General features: G+C 41.1%; 11 non-coding genes across 11 annotated transcripts; all 11 read right to left on the bottom strand.

Annotated features, from left to right (window-relative positions):
* Nucleotides 1-1,782: 1,782 nt before the first annotated feature.
* On the bottom strand, nt 1,783-1,854 carry trnag-ucc (transfer RNA glycine (anticodon UCC)). Its single transcript has one exon. It is a non-coding gene; the product is annotated as a tRNA-Gly (tRNA).
* A 1,803-nt stretch (nt 1,855-3,657) lies between these two features.
* trnag-ucc (transfer RNA glycine (anticodon UCC)) lies at nt 3,658-3,729 on the bottom strand. The gene has a single exon. It is a non-coding gene; the product is annotated as a tRNA-Gly (tRNA).
* Nucleotides 3,730-5,531: 1,802 nt separating this feature from the next.
* On the bottom strand, nt 5,532-5,603 carry trnag-ucc (transfer RNA glycine (anticodon UCC)). The gene has a single exon. It is a non-coding gene; the product is annotated as a tRNA-Gly (tRNA).
* Nucleotides 5,604-7,405: 1,802 nt separating this feature from the next.
* Nucleotides 7,406-7,477, bottom strand: trnag-ucc (transfer RNA glycine (anticodon UCC)). The gene has a single exon. It is a non-coding gene; the product is annotated as a tRNA-Gly (tRNA).
* A 1,803-nt stretch (nt 7,478-9,280) lies between these two features.
* On the bottom strand, nt 9,281-9,352 carry trnag-ucc (transfer RNA glycine (anticodon UCC)). The gene has a single exon. It is a non-coding gene; the product is annotated as a tRNA-Gly (tRNA).
* A 1,803-nt stretch (nt 9,353-11,155) lies between these two features.
* trnag-ucc (transfer RNA glycine (anticodon UCC)) lies at nt 11,156-11,227 on the bottom strand. Its single transcript has one exon. It is a non-coding gene; the product is annotated as a tRNA-Gly (tRNA).
* Nucleotides 11,228-13,029: 1,802 nt separating this feature from the next.
* On the bottom strand, nt 13,030-13,101 carry trnag-ucc (transfer RNA glycine (anticodon UCC)). The gene has a single exon. It is a non-coding gene; the product is annotated as a tRNA-Gly (tRNA).
* Nucleotides 13,102-14,903: 1,802 nt separating this feature from the next.
* Nucleotides 14,904-14,975, bottom strand: trnag-ucc (transfer RNA glycine (anticodon UCC)). Its single transcript has one exon. It is a non-coding gene; the product is annotated as a tRNA-Gly (tRNA).
* A 1,802-nt stretch (nt 14,976-16,777) lies between these two features.
* Nucleotides 16,778-16,849, bottom strand: trnag-ucc (transfer RNA glycine (anticodon UCC)). Its single transcript has one exon. It is a non-coding gene; the product is annotated as a tRNA-Gly (tRNA).
* Nucleotides 16,850-18,632: 1,783 nt separating this feature from the next.
* Nucleotides 18,633-18,704, bottom strand: trnag-ucc (transfer RNA glycine (anticodon UCC)). Its single transcript has one exon. It is a non-coding gene; the product is annotated as a tRNA-Gly (tRNA).
* Nucleotides 18,705-20,506: 1,802 nt separating this feature from the next.
* On the bottom strand, nt 20,507-20,578 carry trnag-ucc (transfer RNA glycine (anticodon UCC)). The gene has a single exon. It is a non-coding gene; the product is annotated as a tRNA-Gly (tRNA).
* Between the last annotated feature and the right edge of the window lie 263 nt (nt 20,579-20,841).

Below are 20,841 nucleotides of genomic sequence, written 5' to 3'. Positions count from 1 at the left end.
CAGTCTCTGTTTGAAAGTGAAAGTAAAACAAAACGACATTTTACATTAGCAGAATAATAATGGGATTCCCTAAAAACACATCACTGACATCACCAGGCGGTAAATTAGTTAATAGACCAATAACAAAGAGTTCCAAACGGCTCTGCCAATAACAGCTAGTTTTCAGCTTTCCCCCTTTCCACTCAGACAATGCAAGACATTCCTAGCAAAATTCTTGCTTGACAAATTGCTCTTTACTGACAAGTCATTTTTGATCATTTTAATTGAAAACAATCACAGTAAGGTATTTGATTGTTACCCAGAAATTATTTGACTAATCCATTGCTGAAGTCCCCGACAAATTTTTTTTTTTAGTATACCAAAAGCCGTCTGTTCTTTCGACCAATCGACTGGTTCAAATTTTAAAAAGTGTATTTTTCCATATATAGACTGAATAAAATCAACTATATGTAGGCTTGTCTGATGCTTTAATTAAGCACACTGTGATTAAATAATGAAGACACAAATTACTCAAGAGGGTGCCAGAAACCAAGATAACCTAACCAGAAGAAAAAAACCTGTTCTCAAATCTCCTCCTCCCGCTGCTGATGGCCTTCGCACCATTACGCTCCCGGAATTAGGCTACACCAGAGGGTCAGTTTCCATTTAGTGTACCAATTAACCTTCAATTTATTTTTTACCCCCAAATTTCATGATATCCAATTGGTAGTTACAGTCTTGTCCCATCTCCACAACAGACTCTGGATAGGTGAAGGTTGAGAGCCACGCGTCCTCCGAAACACAACCCAGCCAAGCTGCACTGCTCACTTAACCTGGAAACCAGCCGCACCAATATGTCAGAGGAAACACCGTACACCTTGCGAACGTGTCAGCGTGCACTGCGCCCGGCCCTCCACAGGAATCGCTAGTGCGCGATGGGACAAGAATATCCCTGCCAGTCAAACCCTCCCCTAAACCAGGCGACACTGGACCAATTGTGCACTGCCCCATGGGTCTCCCGGTTGCGGCCGGATGCAAAGTTGCAGTGCCTTAGAACACTGGGCCACTCAGGAGGCACGACAACTTATCTTACCATTTCTACCGATCTGCGTGCCAGTTATGGTTTTCATATGCATATTTTCGTGGAACAATTTAATTTATTTCATATTAAAAGTCTTCGTATCTCAAAATAATTTTCAAGTGATGAATAAAAATGATATCTAAACCTAAATGAAAACTACACAAATCTAAAAGGAACTTCTATTGCCATTGCCAACTATGTAAAAATGGCCTACATAAAGCCAACAAATAAAATCATTACAGTCTGAAGGTGAAAAAAATATCCTGATAAAAATTAAATCACTTTGGCTACACATGGCCTTTCGGCAACGAATTTGAAACAATGTATCAACTAATCAACATTGGTCCAGCCAGATGCTTGAGCTAACAAACTTGCAACATTGTATAAAATATTTTGCACCCTCAGTTTCCCCTGCCAGTGACCTCCGGGCAGACACAACTGTAGGCTCTATACCAGGCTATTTGCGCAAGGACAAGAAGTAGTCAGGTAGGCCTATTTTATAACATTTCTTCACCTCAAACAGCAAGGAGATATGCGTCAATCAAGACGTGCCATAAATCTTTTTTTCGGGCAACTGCTAAACGAAAAAATTCTCAGTCGACCAACAGCCTATCGACCAGTTGACTAAATGGTGTCAGCCCTATTTGATACTGAGATAAAAATAGCTGCACTGGACTTTTAGCAGATTCATTTCAAAGGGTGATTCAAACAAAATACCCAGTTGCGTTGGCCGGGAATCGAACCCGGGTCAACTGCTTGGAAGGCAGCTATGCTCACCACTATACCACCAACGCTTACCAAATAACTACCTGGAGCAGTCTCTGTTTGAAAGTGAAAGTAAAACAAAACCACATTTTACATTAGCAGAATAATAATGGGATTCCCTAAAAACACATCACTGACATCACCAGGCGGTAAATTAGTTAATAGACCAATAACAAAGAGTTCCAAACGGCTCTGCCAATAACAGCTAGTTTTCAGCTTTCCCCCTTTCCACTCAGACAATGCAAGACATTCCTAGCAAAATTCTTGCTTGACAAATTGCTCTTTACTGACAAGTCATTTTTGATCATTTTAATTGAAAACAATCACAGTAAGGTATTTGATTGTTACCCAGAAATTATTTGACTAATCCATTGCTGAAGTCCCCGACAAATTTTTTTTTTTAGTATACCAAAAGCCGTCTGTTCTTTCGACCAATCGACTGGTTCAAATTTTAAAAAGTGTATTTTTCCATATATAGACTGAATAAAATCAACTATATGTAGGCTTGTCTGATGCTTTAATTAAGCACACTGTGATTAAATAATGAAGACACAAATTACTCAAGAGGGTGCCAGAAACCAAGATAACCTAACCAGAAGAAAAAAACCTGTTCTCAAATCTCCTCCTCCCGCTGCTGATGGCCTTCGCACCATTACGCTCCCGGAATTAGGCTACACCAGAGGGTCAGTTTCCATTTAGTGTACCAATTAACCTTCAATTTATTTTTTACCCCCAAATTTCATGATATCCAATTGGTAGTTACAGTCTTGTCCCATCTCCACAACAGACTCTGGATAGGTGAAGGTTGAGAGCCACGCGTCCTCCGAAACACAACCCAGCCAAGCTGCACTGCTCACTTAACCTGGAAACCAGCCGCACCAATATGTCAGAGGAAACACCGTACACCTTGCGAACGTGTCAGCGTGCACTGCGCCCGGCCCTCCACAGGAATCGCTAGTGCGCGATGGGACAAGAATATCCCTGCCAGTCAAACCCTCCCCTAAACCAGGCGACACTGGACCAATTGTGCACTGCCCCATGGGTCTCCCGGTTGCGGCCGGATGCAAAGTTGCAGTGCCTTAGAACACTGGGCCACTCAGGAGGCACGACAACTTATCTTACCATTTCTACCGATCTGCGTGCCAGTTATGGTTTTCATATGCATATTTTCGTGGAACAATTTAATTTATTTCATATTAAAAGTCTTCGTATCTCAAAATAATTTTCAAGTGATGAATAAAAATGATATCTAAACCTAAATGAAAACTACACAAATCTAAAAGGAACTTCTATTGCCATTGCCAACTATGTAAAAATGGCCTACATAAAGCCAACAAATAAAATCATTACAGTCTGAAGGTGAAAAAAATATCCTGATAAAAATTAAATCACTTTGGCTACACATGGCCTTTCGGCAACGAATTTGAAACAATGTATCAACTAATCAACATTGGTCCAGCCAGATGCTTGAGCTAACAAACTTGCAACATTGTATAAAATATTTTGCACCCTCAGTTTCCCCTGCCAGTGACCTCCGGGCAGACACAACTGTAGGCTCTATACCAGGCTATTTGCGCAAGGACAAGAAGTAATCAGGTAGGCCTATTTTATAACATTTCTTCACCTCAAACAGCAAGGAGATATGCGTCAATCAAGACGTGCCATAAATCTTTTTTTCGGGCAACTGCTAAACGAAAAAATTCTCAGTCGACCAACAGCCTATCGACCAGTTGACTAAATGGTGTCAGCCCTATTTGATACTGAGATAAAAATAGCTGCACTGGACTTTTAGCAGATTCATTTCAAAGGGTGATTCAAACAAAATACCCAGTTGCGTTGGCCGGGAATCGAACCCGGGTCAACTGCTTGGAAGGCAGCTATGCTCACCACTATACCACCAACGCTTACCAAATAACTACCTGGAGCAGTCTCTGTTTGAAAGTGAAAGTAAAACAAAACCACATTTTACATTAGCAGAATAATAATGGGATTCCCTAAAAACACATCACTGACATCACCAGGCGGTAAATTAGTTAATAGACCAATAACAAAGAGTTCCAAACGGCTCTGCCAATAACAGCTAGTTTTCAGCTTTCCCCCTTTCCACTCAGACAATGCAAGACATTCCTAGCAAAATTCTTGCTTGACAAATTGCTCTTTACTGACAAGTCATTTTTGATCATTTTAATTGAAAACAATCACAGTAAGGTATTTGATTGTTACCCAGAAATTATTTGACTAATCCATTGCTGAAGTCCCCGACAAATTTTTTTTTTTAGTATACCAAAAGCCGTCTGTTCTTTCGACCAATCGACTGGTTCAAATTTTAAAAAGTGTATTTTTCCATATATAGACTGAATAAAATCAACTATATGTAGGCTTGTCTGATGCTTTAATTAAGCACACTGTGATTAAATAATGAAGACACAAATTACTCAAGAGGGTGCCAGAAACCAAGATAACCTAACCAGAAGAAAAAAACCTGTTCTCAAATCTCCTCCTCCCGCTGCTGATGGCCTTCGCACCATTACGCTCCCGGAATTAGGCTACACCAGAGGGTCAGTTTCCATTTAGTGTACCAATTAACCTTCAATTTATTTTTTACCCCCAAATTTCATGATATCCAATTGGTAGTTACAGTCTTGTCCCATCTCCACAACAGACTCTGGATAGGTGAAGGTTGAGAGCCACGCGTCCTCCGAAACACAACCCAGCCAAGCTGCAGGGCTCACTTAACCTGGAAACCAGCCGCACCAATGTGTCAGAGGAAACACCGTACACCTTGCGAACGTGTCAGCGTGCACTGCGCCCGGGCCTCCACAGGAATCGCTAGTGCGCGATGGGACAAGAATATCCCTGCCAGTCAAACCCTCCCCTAAACCAGGCGACACTGGACCAATTGTGCACTGCCCCATGGGTCTCCCGGTTGCGGCCGGATGCAACGTTGCAGTGCCTTAGAACACTGGGCCACTCAGGAGGCACAACAACTTATCTTACCATTTCTACCGATCTGCGTGCCAGTTATGGTTTTCATATGCATATTTTCGTGGAACAATTTAATTTATTTCATATTAAAAGTCTTCGTATCTCAAAATAATTTTCAAGTGATGAATAAAAATGATATCTAAACCTAAATGAAAACTACACAAATCTAAAAGGAACTTCTATTGCCATTGCCAACTATGTAAAAATGGCCTACATAAAGCCAACAAATAAAATCATTACAGTCTGAAGGTGAAAAAAATATCCTGATAAAAAATAAATCACTTTGGCTACACATGGCCTTTCGGCAACGAATTTGAAACAATGTATCAACTAATCAACTTGGTCCAGCCAGATGCTTGAGCTAACAAACTTGCAACATTGTATAAAATATTTTGCACCCTCAGTTTCCCCTGCCAGTGACCTCCGGGCAGACACAACTGTAGGCTCTATACCAGGCTATTTGCGCAAGGACAAGAAGTAATCAGGTAGGCCTATTTTATAACATTTCTTCACCTCAAACAGCAAGGAGATATGCGTCAATCAAGACGTGCCATAAATCTTTTTTTCGGGCAACTGCTAAACGAAAAAATTCTCAGTCGACCAACAGCCTATCGACCAGTTGACTAAATGGTGTCAGCCCTATTTGATACTGAGATAAAAATAGCTGCACTGGACTTTTAGCAGATTCATTTCAAAGGGTGATTCAAACAAAATACCCAGTTGCGTTGGCCGGGAATCGAACCCGGGTCAACTGCTTGGAAGGCAGCTATGCTCACCACTATACCACCAACGCTTACCAAATAACTACCTGGAGCAGTCTCTGTTTGAAAGTGAAAGTAAAACAAAACCACATTTTACATTAGCAGAATAATAATGTGATTCCCTAAAAACACATCACTGACATCACCAGGCGGTAAATTAGTTAATAGACCAATAACAAAGAGTTCCAAACGGCTCTGCCAATAACAGCTAGTTTTCAGCTTTCCCCCTTTCCACTCAGACAATGCAAGACATTCCTAGCAAAATTCTTGCTTGACAAATTGCTCTTTACTGACAAGTCATTTTTGATCATTTTAATTGAAAACAATCACAGTAAGGTATTTGATTGTTACCCAGAAATTATTTGACTAATCCATTGCTGAAGTCCCCGACAAATTTTTTTTTTTAGTATACCAAAAGCCGTCTGTTCTTTCGACCAATCGACTGGTTCAAATTTTAAAAAGTGTATTTTTCCATATATAGACTGAATAAAATCAACTATATGTAGGCTTGTCTGATGCTTTAATTAAGCACACTGTGATTAAATAATGAAGACACAAATTACTCAAGAGGGTGCCAGAAACCAAGATAACCTAACCAGAAGAAAAAAACCTGTTCTCAAATCTCCTCCTCCCGCTGCTGATGGCCTTCGCACCATTACGCTCCCGGAATTAGGCTACACCAGAGGGTCAGTTTCCATTTAGTGTACCAATTAACCTTCAATTTATTTTTTACCCCCAAATTTCATGATATCCAATTGGTAGTTACAGTCTTGTCCCATCTCCACAACAGACTCTGGATAGGTGAAGGTTGAGAGCCACGCGTCCTCCGAAACACAACCCAGCCAAGCTGCAGGGCTCACTTAACCTGGAAACCAGCCGCACCAATGTGTCAGAGGAAACACCGTACACCTTGCGAACGTGTCAGCGTGCACTGCGCCCGGGCCTCCACAGGAATCGCTAGTGCGCGATGGGACAAGAATATCCCTGCCAGTCAAACCCTCCCCTAAACCAGGCGACACTGGACCAATTGTGCACTGCCCCATGGGTCTCCCGGTTGCGGCCGGATGCAACGTTGCAGTGCCTTAGAACACTGGGCCACTCAGGAGGCACAACAACTTATCTTACCATTTCTACCGATCTGCGTGCCAGTTATGGTTTTCATATGCATATTTTCGTGGAACAATTTAATTTATTTCATATTAAAAGTCTTCGTATCTCAAAATAATTTTCAAGTGATGAATAAAAATGATATCTAAACCTAAATGAAAACTACACAAATCTAAAAGGAACTTCTATTGCCATTGCCAACTATGTAAAAATGGCCTACATAAAGCCAACAAATAAAATCATTACAGTCTGAAGGTGAAAAAAATATCCTGATAAAAAATAAATCACTTTGGCTACACATGGCCTTTCGGCAACGAATTTGAAACAATGTATCAACTAATCAACTTGGTCCAGCCAGATGCTTGAGCTAACAAACTTGCAACATTGTATAAAATATTTTGCACCCTCAGTTTCCCCTGCCAGTGACCTCCGGGCAGACACAACTGTAGGCTCTATACCAGGCTATTTGCGCAAGGACAAGAAGTAATCAGGTAGGCCTATTTTATAACATTTCTTCACCTCAAACAGCAAGGAGATATGCGTCAATCAAGACGTGCCATAAATCTTTTTTTCGGGCAACTGCTAAACGAAAAAATTCTCAGTCGACCAACAGCCTATCAACCAGTTGACTAAATGGTGTCAGCCCTATTTGATACTGAGATAAAAATAGCTGCACTGGACTTTTAGCAGATTCATTTCAAAGGGTGATTCAAACAAAATACCCAATTGCGTTGGCCGGGAATCGAACCCGGGTCAACTGCTTGGAAGGCAGCTATGCTCACCACTATACCACCAACGCTTAACAAATAACTACCTGGAGCAGTCTCTGTTTGAAAGTGAAAGTAAAACAAAACCACATTTTACATTAGCAGAATAATAATGGGATTCCCTAAAAACACATCACTGACATCACCAGGCGGTAATTTAGTTAATAGACCAATAACAAAGAGTTCCAAACGGCTCTGCCAATAACAGCTAGTTTTCAGCTTTCCCCCTTTCCACTCAGACAATGCAAGACATTCCTAGCAAAATTCTTGCTTGACAAATTGCTCTTTACTGACAAGTCATTTTTGATAATTTTAATTGAAAACAATCACAGTAAGGTATTTGATTGTTACCCAGAAATTATTTGACTAATCCATTGCTGAAGTCCCCGACAAATAATTTTTTTTAGTATACCAAAAGCCGTCTGTTCTTTCGACCAATCGACTGGTTCAAATTTTAAAAAGTGTATTTTTCCATATATAGACTGAATAAAATCAACTATATGTAGGCTTGTCTGATGCTTTAATTAAGCACACTGTGATTAAATAATGAAGACACAAATTACTCAAGAGGGTGCCAGAAACCAAGATAACCTAACCAGAAGAAAAAAACCTGTTCTCAAATCTCCTCCTCCCGCTGCTGATGGCCTTCGCACCATTACGCTCCCGGAATTAGGCTACACCAGAGGGTCAGTTTCCATTTAGTGTACCAATTAACCTTCAATTTATTTTTTACCCCCAAATTTCATGATATCCAATTGGTAGTTACAGTCTTGTCCCATCTCCACAACAGACTCTGGATAGGTGAAGGTTGAGAGCCACGCGTCCTCCGAAACACAACCCAGCCAAGCTGCAGGGCTCACTTAACCTGGAAACCAGCTGCACCAATGTGTCAGAGGAAACACCGTACACCTTGCGAACGTGTCAGCGTGCACTGCGCCCGGGCCTCCACAGGAATCGCTAGTGCGCGATGGGACAAGAATATCCCTGCCAGCCAAACCCTCCCCTAAACCAGGCGACACTGGACCAATTGTGCACTGCCCCATGGGTCTCCCGGTTGCGGCCGGATGCAACGTTGCAGTGCCTTAGAACACTGGGCCACTCAGGAGGCACGACAACTTATCTTACCATTTCTACCGATCTGCGTGCCAGTTATGGTTTTCATATGCATATTTTCGTGGAACAATTTAATTTATTTCATATTAAAAGTCTTCGTATCTCAAAATAATTTTCAAGTGATGAATAAAAATGATATCTAAACCTAAATGAAAACTACACAAATCTAAAAGGAACTTCTATTGCCATTGCCAACTATGTAAAAATGGCCTACATAAAGCCAACAAATAAAATCATTACAGTCTGAAGGTGAAAAAAATATCCTGATAAAAATTAAATCACTTTGGCTACACATGGCCTTTCGGCAACGAATTTGAAACAATGTATCAACTAATCAACATTGGTCCAGCCAGATGCTTGAGCTAACAAACTTGCAACATTGTATAAAATATTTTGCACCCTCAGTTTCCCCTGCCAGTGACCTCCGGGCAGACACAACTGTAGGCTCTATACCAGGCTATTTGCGCAAGGACAAGAAGTAATCAGGTAGGCCTATTTTATAACATTTCTTCACCTCAAACAGCAAGGAGATATGCGTCAATCAAGACGTGCCATAAATCTTTTTTTCGGGCAACTGCTAAACGAAAAAATTCTCAGTCGACCAACAGCCTATCGACCAGTTGACTAAATGGTGTCAGCCCTATTTGATACTGAGATAAAAATAGCTGCACTGGACTTTTAGCAGATTCATTTCAAAGGGTGATTCAAACAAAATACCCAGTTGCGTTGGCCGGGAATCGAACCCGGGTCAACTGCTTGGAAGGCAGCTATGCTCACCACTATACCACCAACGCTTACCAAATAACTACCTGGAGCAGTCTCTGTTTGAAAGTGAAAGTAAAACAAAACCACATTTTACATTAGCAGAATAATAATGGGATTCCCTAAAAACACATCACTGACATCACCAGGCGGTAAATTAGTTAATAGACCAATAACAAAGAGTTCCAAACGGCTCTGCCAATAACAGCTAGTTTTCAGCTTTCCCCCTTTCCACTCAGACAATGCAAGACATTCCTAGCAAAATTCTTGCTTGACAAATTGCTCTTTACTGACAAGTCATTTTTGATCATTTTAATTGAAAACAATCACAGTAAGGTATTTGATTGTTACCCAGAAATTATTTGACTAATCCATTGCTGAAGTCCCCGACAAATTTTTTTTTTTAGTATACCAAAAGCCGTCTGTTCTTTCGACCAATCGACTGGTTCAAATTTTAAAAAGTGTATTTTTCCATATATAGACTGAATAAAATCAACTATATGTAGGCTTGTCTGATGCTTTAATTAAGCACACTGTGATTAAATAATGAAGACACAAATTACTCAAGAGGGTGCCAGAAACCAAGATAACCTAACCAGAAGAAAAAAACCTGTTCTCAAATCTCCTCCTCCCGCTGCTGATGGCCTTCGCACCATTACGCTCCCGGAATTAGGCTACACCAGAGGGTCAGTTTCCATTTAGTGTACCAATTAACCTTCAATTTATTTTTTACCCCCAAATTTCATGATATCCAATTGGTAGTTACAGTCTTGTCCCATCTCCACAACAGACTCTGGATAGGTGAAGGTTGAGAGCCACGCGTCCTCCGAAACACAACCCAGCCAAGCTGCAGGGCTCACTTAACCTGGAAACCAGCTGCACCAATGTGTCAGAGGAAACACCGTACACCTTGCGAACGTGTCAGCGTGCACTGCGCCCGGGCCTCCACAGGAATCGCTAGTGCGCGATGGGACAAGAATATCCCTGCCAGCCAAACCCTCCCCTAAACCAGGCGACACTGGACCAATTGTGCACTGCCCCATGGGTCTCCCGGTTGCGGCCGGATGCAACGTTGCAGTGCCTTAGAACACTGGGCCACTCAGGAGGCACGACAACTTATCTTACCATTTCTACCGATCTGCGTGCCAGTTATGGTTTTCATATGCATATTTTCGTGGAACAATTTAATTTATTTCATATTAAAAGTCTTCGTATCTCAAAATAATTTTCAAGTGATGAATAAAAATGATATCTAAACCTAAATGAAAACTACACAAATCTAAAAGGAACTTCTATTGCCATTGCCAACTATGTAAAAATGGCCTACATAAAGCCAACAAATAAAATCATTACAGTCTGAAGGTGAAAAAAATATCCTGATAAAAATTAAATCACTTTGGCTACACATGGCCTTTCGGCAACGAATTTGAAACAATGTATCAACTAATCAACATTGGTCCAGCCAGATGCTTGAGCTAACAAACTTGCAACATTGTATAAAATATTTTGCACCCTCAGTTTCCCCTGCCAGTGACCTCCGGGCAGACACAACTGTAGGCTCTATACCAGGCTATTTGCGCAAGGACAAGAAGTAATCAGGTAGGCCTATTTTATAACATTTCTTCACCTCAAACAGCAAGGAGATATGCGTCAATCAAGACGTGCCATAAATCTTTTTTTCGGGCAACTGCTAAACGAAAAAATTCTCAGTCGACCAACAGCCTATCGACCAGTTGACTAAATGGTGTCAGCCCTATTTGATACTGAGATAAAAATAGCTGCACTGGACTTTTAGCAGATTCATTTCAAAGGGTGATTCAAACAAAATACCCAGTTGCGTTGGCCGGGAATCGAACCCGGGTCAACTGCTTGGAAGGCAGCTATGCTCACCACTATACCACCAACGCTTACCAAATAACTACCTGGAGCAGTCTCTGTTTGAAAGTGAAAGTAAAACAAAACCACATTTTACATTAGCAGAATAATAATGGGATTCCCTAAAAACACATCACTGACATCACCAGGCGGTAAATTAGTTAATAGACCAATAACAAAGAGTTCCAAACGGCTCTGCCAATAACAGCTAGTTTTCAGCTTTCCCCCTTTCCACTCAGACAATGCAAGACATTCCTAGCAAAATTCTTGCTTGACAAATTGCTCTTTACTGACAAGTCATTTTTGATCATTTTAATTGAAAACAATCACAGTAAGGTATTTGATTGTTACCCAGAAATTATTTGACTAATCCATTGCTGAAGTCCCCGACAAATTTTTTTTTTTAGTATACCAAAAGCCGTCTGTTCTTTCGACCAATCGACTGGTTCAAATTTTAAAAAGTGTATTTTTCCATATATAGACTGAATAAAATCAACTATATGTAGGCTTGTCTGATGCTTTAATTAAGCACACTGTGATTAAATAATGAAGACACAAATTACTCAAGAGGGTGCCAGAAACCAAGATAACCTAACCAGAAGAAAAAAACCTGTTCTCAAATCTCCTCCTCCCGCTGCTGATGGCCTTCGCACCATTACGCTCCCGGAATTAGGCTACACCAGAGGGTCAGTTTCCATTTAGTGTACCAATTAACCTTCAATTTATTTTTTACCCCCAAATTTCATGATATCCAATTGGTAGTTACAGTCTTGTCCCATCTCCACAACAGACTCTGGATAGGTGAAGGTTGAGAGCCACGCGTCCTCCGAAACACAACCCAGCCAAGCTGCACTGCTCACTTAACCTGGAAACCAGCCGCACCAATGTGTCAGAGGAAACACCGTACACCTTGCGAACGTGTCAGCGTGCACTGCGCCCGGCCCTCCACAGGAATCGCTAGTGCGCGATGGGACAAGAATATCCCTGCCAGTCAAACCCTCCCCTAAACCAGGCGACACTGGACCAATTGTGCACTGCCCCATGGGTCTCCCGGTTGCGGCCGGATGCAAAGTTGCAGTGCCTTAGAAAACTGGGCCACTCAGGAGGCACGACAACTTATCTTACCATTTCTACCGATCTGCGTGCCAGTTATGGTTTTCATATGCATATTTTCGTGGAACAATTTAATTTATTTCATATTAAAAGTCTTCGTATCTCAAAATAATTTTCAAGTGATGAATAAAAATGATATCTAAACCTAAATGAAAACTACACAAATCTAAAAGGAACTTCTATTGCCATTGCCAACTATGTAAAAATGGCCTACATAAAGCCAACAAATAAAATCATTACAGTCTGAAGGTGAAAAAAATATCCTGATAAAAAATAAATCACTTTGGCTACACATGGCCTTTCGGCAACGAATTTGAAACAATGTATCAACTAATCAACTTGGTCCAGCCAGATGCTTGAGCTAACAAACTTGCAACATTGTATAAAATATTTTGCACCCTCAGTTTCCCCTGCCAGTGACCTCCGGGCAGACACAACTGTAGGCTCTATACCAGGCTATTTGCGCAAGGACAAGAAGTAATCAGGTAGGCCTATTTTATAACATTTCTTCACCTCAAACAGCAAGGAGATATGCGTCAATCAAGACGTGCCATAAATCTTTTTTTCGGGCAACTGCTAAACGAAAAAATTCTCAGTCGACCAACAGCCTATCAACCAGTTGACTAAATGGTGTCAGCCCTATTTGATACTGAGATAAAAATAGCTGCACTGGACTTTTAGCAGATTCATTTCAAAGGGTGATTCAAACAAAATACCCAATTGCGTTGGCCGGGAATCGAACCCGGGTCAACTGCTTGGAAGGCAGCTATGCTCACCACTATACCACCAACGCTTAACAAATAACTACCTGGAGCAGTCTCTGTTTGAAAGTGAAAGTAAAACAAAACCACATTTTACATTAGCAGAATAATAATGGGATTCCCTAAAAACACATCACTGACATCACCAGGCGGTAAATTAGTTAATAGACCAATAACAAAGAGTTCCAAACGGCTCTGCCAATAACAGCTAGTTTTCAGCTTTCCCCCTTTCCACTCAGACAATGCAAGACATTCCTAGCAAAATTCTTGCTTGACAAATTGCTCTTTACTGACAAGTCATTTTTGATCATTTTAATTGAAAACAATCACAGTAAGGTATTTGATTGTTACCCAGAAATTATTTGACTAATCCATTGCTGAAGTCCCCGACAAATAATTTTTTTTAGTATACCAAAAGCCGTCTGTTCTTTCGACCAATCGACTGGTTCAAATTTTAAAAAGTGTATTTTTCCATATATAGACTGAATAAAATCAACTATATGTAGGCTTGTCTGATGCTTTAATTAAGCACACTGTGATTAAATAATGAAGACACAAATTACTCAAGAGGGTGCCAGAAACCAAGATAACCTAACCAGAAGAAAAAAACCTGTTCTCAAATCTCCTCCTCCCGCTGCTGATGGCCTTCGCACCATTACGCTCCCGGAATTAGGCTACACCAGAGGGTCAGTTTCCATTTAGTGTACCAATTAACCTTCAATTTATTTTTTACCCCCAAATTTCATGATATCCAATTGGTAGTTACAGTCTTGTCCCATCTCCACAACAGACTCTGGATAGGTGAAGGTTGAGAGCCACGCGTCCTCCGAAACACAACCCAGCCAAGCTGCAGGGCTCACTTAACCTGGAAACCAGCTGCACCAATGTGTCAGAGGAAACACCGTACACCTTGCCAACGTGTCAGCGTGCACTGCGCCCGGGCCTCCACAGGAATCGCTAGTGCGCGATGGGACAAGAATATCCCTGCCAGCCAAACCCTCCCCTAAACCAGGCGACACTGGACCAATTGTGCACTGCCCCATGGGTCTCCCGGTTGCGGCCGGATGCAACGTTGCAGTGCCTTAGAACACTGGGCCACTCAGGAGGCACGACAACTTATCTTACCATTTCTACCGATCTGCGTGCCAGTTATGGTTTTCATATGCATATTTTCGTGGAACAATTTAATTTATTTCATATTAAAAGTCTTCGTATCTCAAAATAATTTTCAAGTGATGAATAAAAATGATATCTAAACCTAAATGAAAACTACACAAATCTAAAAGGAACTTCTATTGCCATTGCCAACTATGTAAAAATGGCCTACATAAAGCCAACAAATAAAATCATTACAGTCTGAAGGTGAAAAAAATATGCTGATAAAAAATAAATCACTTTGGCTACACATGGCCTTTCGGCAACGAATTTGAAACAATGTATCAACTAATCAACTTGGTCCAGCCAGATGCTTGAGCTAACAAACTTGCAACATTGTATAAAATATTTTGCACCCTCAGTTTCCCCTGCCAGTGACCTCCGGGCAGACACAACTGTAGGCTCTATACCAGGCTATTTGCGCAAGGACAAGAAGTAATCAGGTAGGCCTATTTTATAACATTTCTTCACCTCAAACAGCAAGGAGATATGCGTCAATCAAGACGTGCCATAAATCTTTTTTTCGGGCAACTGCTAAACGAAAAAATTCTCAGTCGACCAACAGCCTATCGACCAGTTGACTAAATGGTGTCAGCCCTATTTGATACTGAGATAAAAATAGCTGCACTGGACTTTTAGCAGATTCATTTCAAAGGGTGATTCAAACAAACTACCCAGTTGCGTTGGCCGGGAATCGAACCCGGGTCAACTGCTTGGAAGGCAGCTATGCTCACCACTATACCACCAACGCTTACCAAATAACTGCCTGGAGCAGTCTCTGTTTGAAAGTGAAAGTAAAACAAAACCACATTTTACATTAGCAGAATAATAATGGGGTTCCCTAAAAACACATCACTGACATCACCAGGCGGTAAATTAGTTAATAGACCAATAACAAAGAGTTCCAAACGGCTCTGCCAATAACAGCTAGTTTTCAGCTTTCCCCCTTTCCACTCAGACAATGCAAGACATTCCTAGCAAAATTCTTGCTTGACAAATTGCTCTTTACTGACAAGTCATTTTTGATCATTTTAATTGAAAACAATCACAGTAAGGTATTTGATTGTTACCCAGAAATTATTTGACTAATCCATTGCTGAAGTCCCCGACAAATATTTTTTTTTAGTATACCAAAAGCCGTCTGTTCTTTCGACCAATCGACTGGTTCAAATTTTAAAAAGTGTATTTTTCCATATATAGACTGAATAAAATCAACTATATGTAGGCTTGTCTGATGCTTTAATTAAGCACACTGTGATTAAATAATGAAGACACAAATTACTCAAGAGGGTGCCAGAAACCAAGATAACCTAACCAGAAGAAAAAAACCTGTTCTCAAATCTCCTCCTCCCGCTGCTGATGGCCTTCGCACCATTACGCTCCCGGAATTAGGCTACACCAGAGGGTCAGTTTCCATTTAGTGTACCAATTAACCTTCAATTTATTTTTTACCCCCAAATTTCATGATATCCAATTGGTAGTTACAGTCTTGTCCCATCTCCACAACAGACTCTGGATAGGTGAAGGTTGAGAGCCACGCGTCCTCCGAAACACAACCCAGCCAAGCTGCAGGGCTCACTTAACCTGGAAACCAGCTGCACCAATGTGTCAGAGGAAACACCGTACACCTTGCGAACGTGTCAGCGTGCACTGCGCCCGGGCCTCCACAGGAATCGCTAGTGCGCGATGGGACAAGAATATCCCTGCCAGCCAAACCCTCCCCTAAACCAGGCGACACTGGACCAATTGTGCACTGCCCCATGGGTCTCCCGGTTGCGGCCGGATGCAACGTTGCAGTGCCTTAGAACACTGGGCCACTCAGGAGGCACGACAACTTATCTTACCATTTCTACCGATCTGCGTGCCAGTTATGGTTTTCATATGCATATTTTCGTGGAACAATTTAATTTATTTCATATTAAAAGTCTTCGTATCTCAAAATAATTTTCAAGTGATGAATAAAAATGATATCTAAACCTAAATGAAAACTACACAAATCTAAAAGGAACTTCTATTGCCATTGCCAACTATGTAAAAATGGCCTACATAAAGCCAACAAATAAAATCATTACAGTCTGAAGGTGAAAAAAATATCCTGATAAAAAATAAATCAATTTGGCTACACATGGCCTTTCGGCAACGAATTTGAAACAATGTATCAACTAATCAACTTGGTCCAGCCAGATGCTTGAGCTAACAAACTTGCAACATTGTATAAAATATTTTGCACCCTCAGTTTCCCCTGCCAGTGACCTCCGGGCAGACACAACTGTAGGCTCTATACCAGGCTATTTGCGCAAGGACAAGAAGTAATCAGGTAGGCCTATTTTATAACATTTCTTCACCTCAAACAGCAAGGAGATATGCGTCAATCAAGACGTGCCATAAATCTTTTTTTCGGGCAACTGCTAAACGAAAAAATTCTCAGTCGACCAACAGCCTATCGACCAGTTGACTAAATGGTGTCAGCCCTATTTGATACTGAGATAAAAATAGCTGCACTGGACTTTTAGCAGATTCATTTCAAAGGGTGATTCAAACAAACTACCCAGTTGCGTTGGCCGGGAATCGAACCCGGGTCAACTGCTTGGAAGGCAGCTATGCTCACCACTATACCACCAACGCTTACCAAATAACTGCCTGGAGCAGTCTCTGTTTGAAAGTGAAAGTAAAACAAAACCACATTTTACATTAGCAGAATAATAATGGGGTTCCCTAAAAACACATCACTGACATCACCAGGCGGTAAATTAGTTAATAGACCAATAACAAAGAGTTCCAAACGGCTCTGCCAATAACAGCTAGTTTTCAGCTTTCCCCCTTTCCACTCAGACAATGCAAGACATTCCTAGCAAAATTCTTGCTTGACAAATTGCTCTTTACTGACAAGTCATTTATGATCATTTTAATTGAAAACAATCACAGTAAGGTATTTGATTGTTACCCAGAAATTATTTGACTAATCCATTGCTGAAGTCCCCGACAAATTTTTTTTTTTAGTATACCAAAAGCCGTCTGTTCTTTCGACCAATCGACTGGTTCAAATTTTAAAAAGTGTATTTTTCCATATATAGACTGAATAAAATCAACTATATGTAGGCTTGTCTGATGCTTTAATTAAGCACACTGTGATTAAATAATGAAGACACAAATTACTCAAGAGGGTGCCAGAAACCAAGATAACCTAACCAGAAGAAAAAAACCTGTTCTCAAATCTCCTCCTCCCGCTGCTGATGGCCTTCGCACCATTACGCTCCCGGAATTAGGCTACACCAGAGGGTCAGTTTCCATTTAGTGTACCAATTAACCTTCAATTTATTTTTTACCCCCAAATTTCATGATATCCAATTGGTAGTTACAGTCTTGTCCCATCTCCACAACAGACTCTGGATAGGTGAAGGTTGAGAGCCACGCGTCCTCCGAAACACAACCCAGCCAAGCTGCACTGCTCACTTAACCTGGAAACCAGCCGCACCAATGTGTCAGAGGAAACACCGTACACCTTGCGAACGTGTCAGTGTGCACTGCGCCCGGCCCTCCACAGGAATCGCTAGTGCGCGATGGGACAAGAATATCCCTGCCAGTCAAACCCTCCCCTAAACCAGGCGACACTGGACCAATTGTGCACTGCCCCATGGGTCTCCCGGTTGCGGCCGGATGCAAAGTTGCAGTGCCTTAGAACACGACAACTTATCTTACCATTTCTACCGATCTGCGTGCCAGTTATGGTTTTCATATGCATATTTTCGTGGAACAATTTAATTTATTTCATATTAAAAGTCTTCGTATCTCAAAATAATTTTCAAGTGATGAATAAAAATGATATCTAAACCTAAATGAAAACTACACAAATCTAAAAGGAACTTCTATTGCCATTGCCAACTATGTAAAAATGGCCTACATAAAGCCAACAAATAAAATCATTACAGTCTGAAGGTGAAAAAAATATCCTGATAAAAATTAAATCACTTTGGCTACACATGGCCTTTCGGCAACGAATTTGAAACAATGTATCAACTAATCAACTTGGTCCAGCCAGATGCTTGAGCTAACAAACTTGCAACATTGTATAAAATATTTTGCACCCTCAGTTTCCCCTGCCAGTGACCTCCGGGCAGACACAACTGTAGGCTCTATACCAGGCTATTTGCGCAAGGACAAGAAGTAATCAGGTAGGCCTATTTTATAACATTTCTTCACCTCAAACAGCAAGGAGATATGCGTCAATCAAGACGTGCCATAAATCTTTTTTTCGGGCAACTGCTAAACGAAAAAATTCTCAGTCGACCAACAGCCTATCGACCAGTTGACTAAATGGTGTCAGCCCTATTTGATACTGAGATAAAAATAGCTGCACTGGACTTTTAGCAGATTCATTTCAAAGGGTGATTCAAACAAACTACCCAGTTGCGTTGGCCGGGAATCGAACCCGGGTCAACTGCTTGGAAGGCAGCTATGCTCACCACTATACCACCAACGCTTACCAAATAACTGCCTGGAGCAGTCTCTGTTTGAAAGTGAAAGTAAAACAAAACCACATTTTACATTAGCAGAATAATAATGGGGTTCCCTAAAAACACATCACTGACATCACCAGGCGGTAAATTAGTTAATAGACCAATAACAAAGAGTTCCAAACGGCTCTGCCAATAACAGCTAGTTTTCAGCTTTCCCCCTTTCCACTCAGACAATGCAAGACATTCCTAGCAAAATTCTTGCTTGACAAATTGCTCTTTACTGACAAGTCATTTATGATCATTTTAATTGAAAACAATCACAGTAAGGTATTTGATTGTTACCCAGAAATTATTTGACTAATCCATTGCTGAAGTCCCCGACAAATTTTTTTTTTTAGTATACCAAAAGCCGTCTGTTCTTTCGACCAATCGACTGGTTCAAATTTTAAAAAGTGTATTTTTCCATATATAGACTGAATAAAATCAACTATATGTAGGCTTGTCTGATGCTTTAATTAAGCACACTGTGATTAAATAATGAAGACACAAATTACTCAAGAGGGTGCCAGAAACCAAGATAACCTAACCAGAAGAAAAAAACCTGTTCTCAAATCTCCTCCTCCCGCTGCTGATGGCCTTCGCACCATTACGCTCCCGGAATTAGGCTACACCAGAGGGTCAGTTTCCATTTAGTGTACCAATTAACCTTCAATTTATTTTTTACCCCCAAATTTCATGATATCCAATTGGTAGTTACAGTCTTGTCCCATCTCCACAACAGACTCTGGATAGGTGAAGGTTGAGAGCCACGCGTCCTCCGAAACACAACCCAGCCAAGCTGCACTGCTCACTTAACCTGGAAACCAGCCGCACCAATGTGTCAGAGGAAACACCGTACACCTTGCGAACGTGTCAGCGTGCACTGCGCCCGGCCCTCCACAGGAATCGCTAGTGCGCGATGGGACAAGAATATCCCTGCCAGTCAAACCCTCCCCTAAACCAGGCGACACTGGACCAATTGTGCACTGCCCCATGGGTCTCCCGGTTGCGGCCGGATGCAAAGTTGCAGTGCCTTAGAACACTGGGCCACTCAGGAGGCACGACAACTTATCTTACCATTTCTACCGATCTGCGTGCCAGTTATGGTTTTCATATGCATATTTTCGTGGAACAATTTAATTTATTTCATATTAAAAGTCTTCGTATCTCAAAATAATTTTCAAGTGATGAATAAAAATGATATCTAAACCTAAATGAAAACTACACAAATCTAAAAGGAACTTCTATTGCCATTGCCAACTATGTAAAAATGGCCTACATAAAGCCAACAAATAAAATCATTACAGTCTGAAGGTGAAAAAAATATCCTGATAAAAATTAAATCACTTTGGCTACACATGGCCTTTCGGCAACGAATTTGAAACAATGTATCAACTAATCAACTTGGTCCAGCCAGATGCTTGAGCTAACAAACTTGCAACATTGTATAAAATATTTTGCACCCTCAGTTTCCCCTGCCAGTGACCTCCGGGCAGACACAACTGTAGGCTCTATACCAGGCTATTTGCGCAAGGACAAGAAGTAATCAGGTAGGCCTATTTTATAACATTTCTTCACCTCAAACAGCAAGGAGATATGCGTCAATCAAGACGTGCCATAAATCTTTTTTTCGGGCAACTGCTAAACGAAAAAATTCTCAGTCGACCAACAGCCTATCGACCAGTTGACTAAATGGTGTCAGCCCTATTTGATACTGAGATAAAAATAGCTGCACTGGACTTTTAGCAGATTCATTTCAAAGGGTGATTCAAACAAAATACCCAGTTGCGTTGGCCGGGAATCGAACCCGGGTCAACTGCTTGGAAGGCAGCTATGCTCACCACTATACCACCAACGCTTACCAAATAAATACCTGGAGCAGTCTCTGTTTGAAAGTGAAAGTAAAACAAAACCACATTTTACATTAGCAGAATAATAATGGGATTCCCTAAAAACACATCACTGACATCACCAGGCGGTAAATTAGTTAATAGACCAATAACAAAGAGTTCCAAACGGCTCTGCCAATAACAGCTAGTTTTCAGCTTTCCCCCTTTCCACTCAGACAATGCAAGACATTCCTAGCAAAATTCTTGCTTGACAAATTGCTCTTTACTGACA

The sequence above is a fragment of the Salvelinus alpinus genome, chromosome 30 (genome assembly GCF_045679555.1).
Source record: "Salvelinus alpinus chromosome 30, SLU_Salpinus.1, whole genome shotgun sequence".
NCBI lineage: Eukaryota > Metazoa > Chordata > Actinopteri > Salmoniformes > Salmonidae > Salvelinus > Salvelinus alpinus.
The sequence above is the reverse complement of the archived record's forward strand: the minus strand, read 5'-3'. Positions and strand labels throughout refer to the sequence as shown.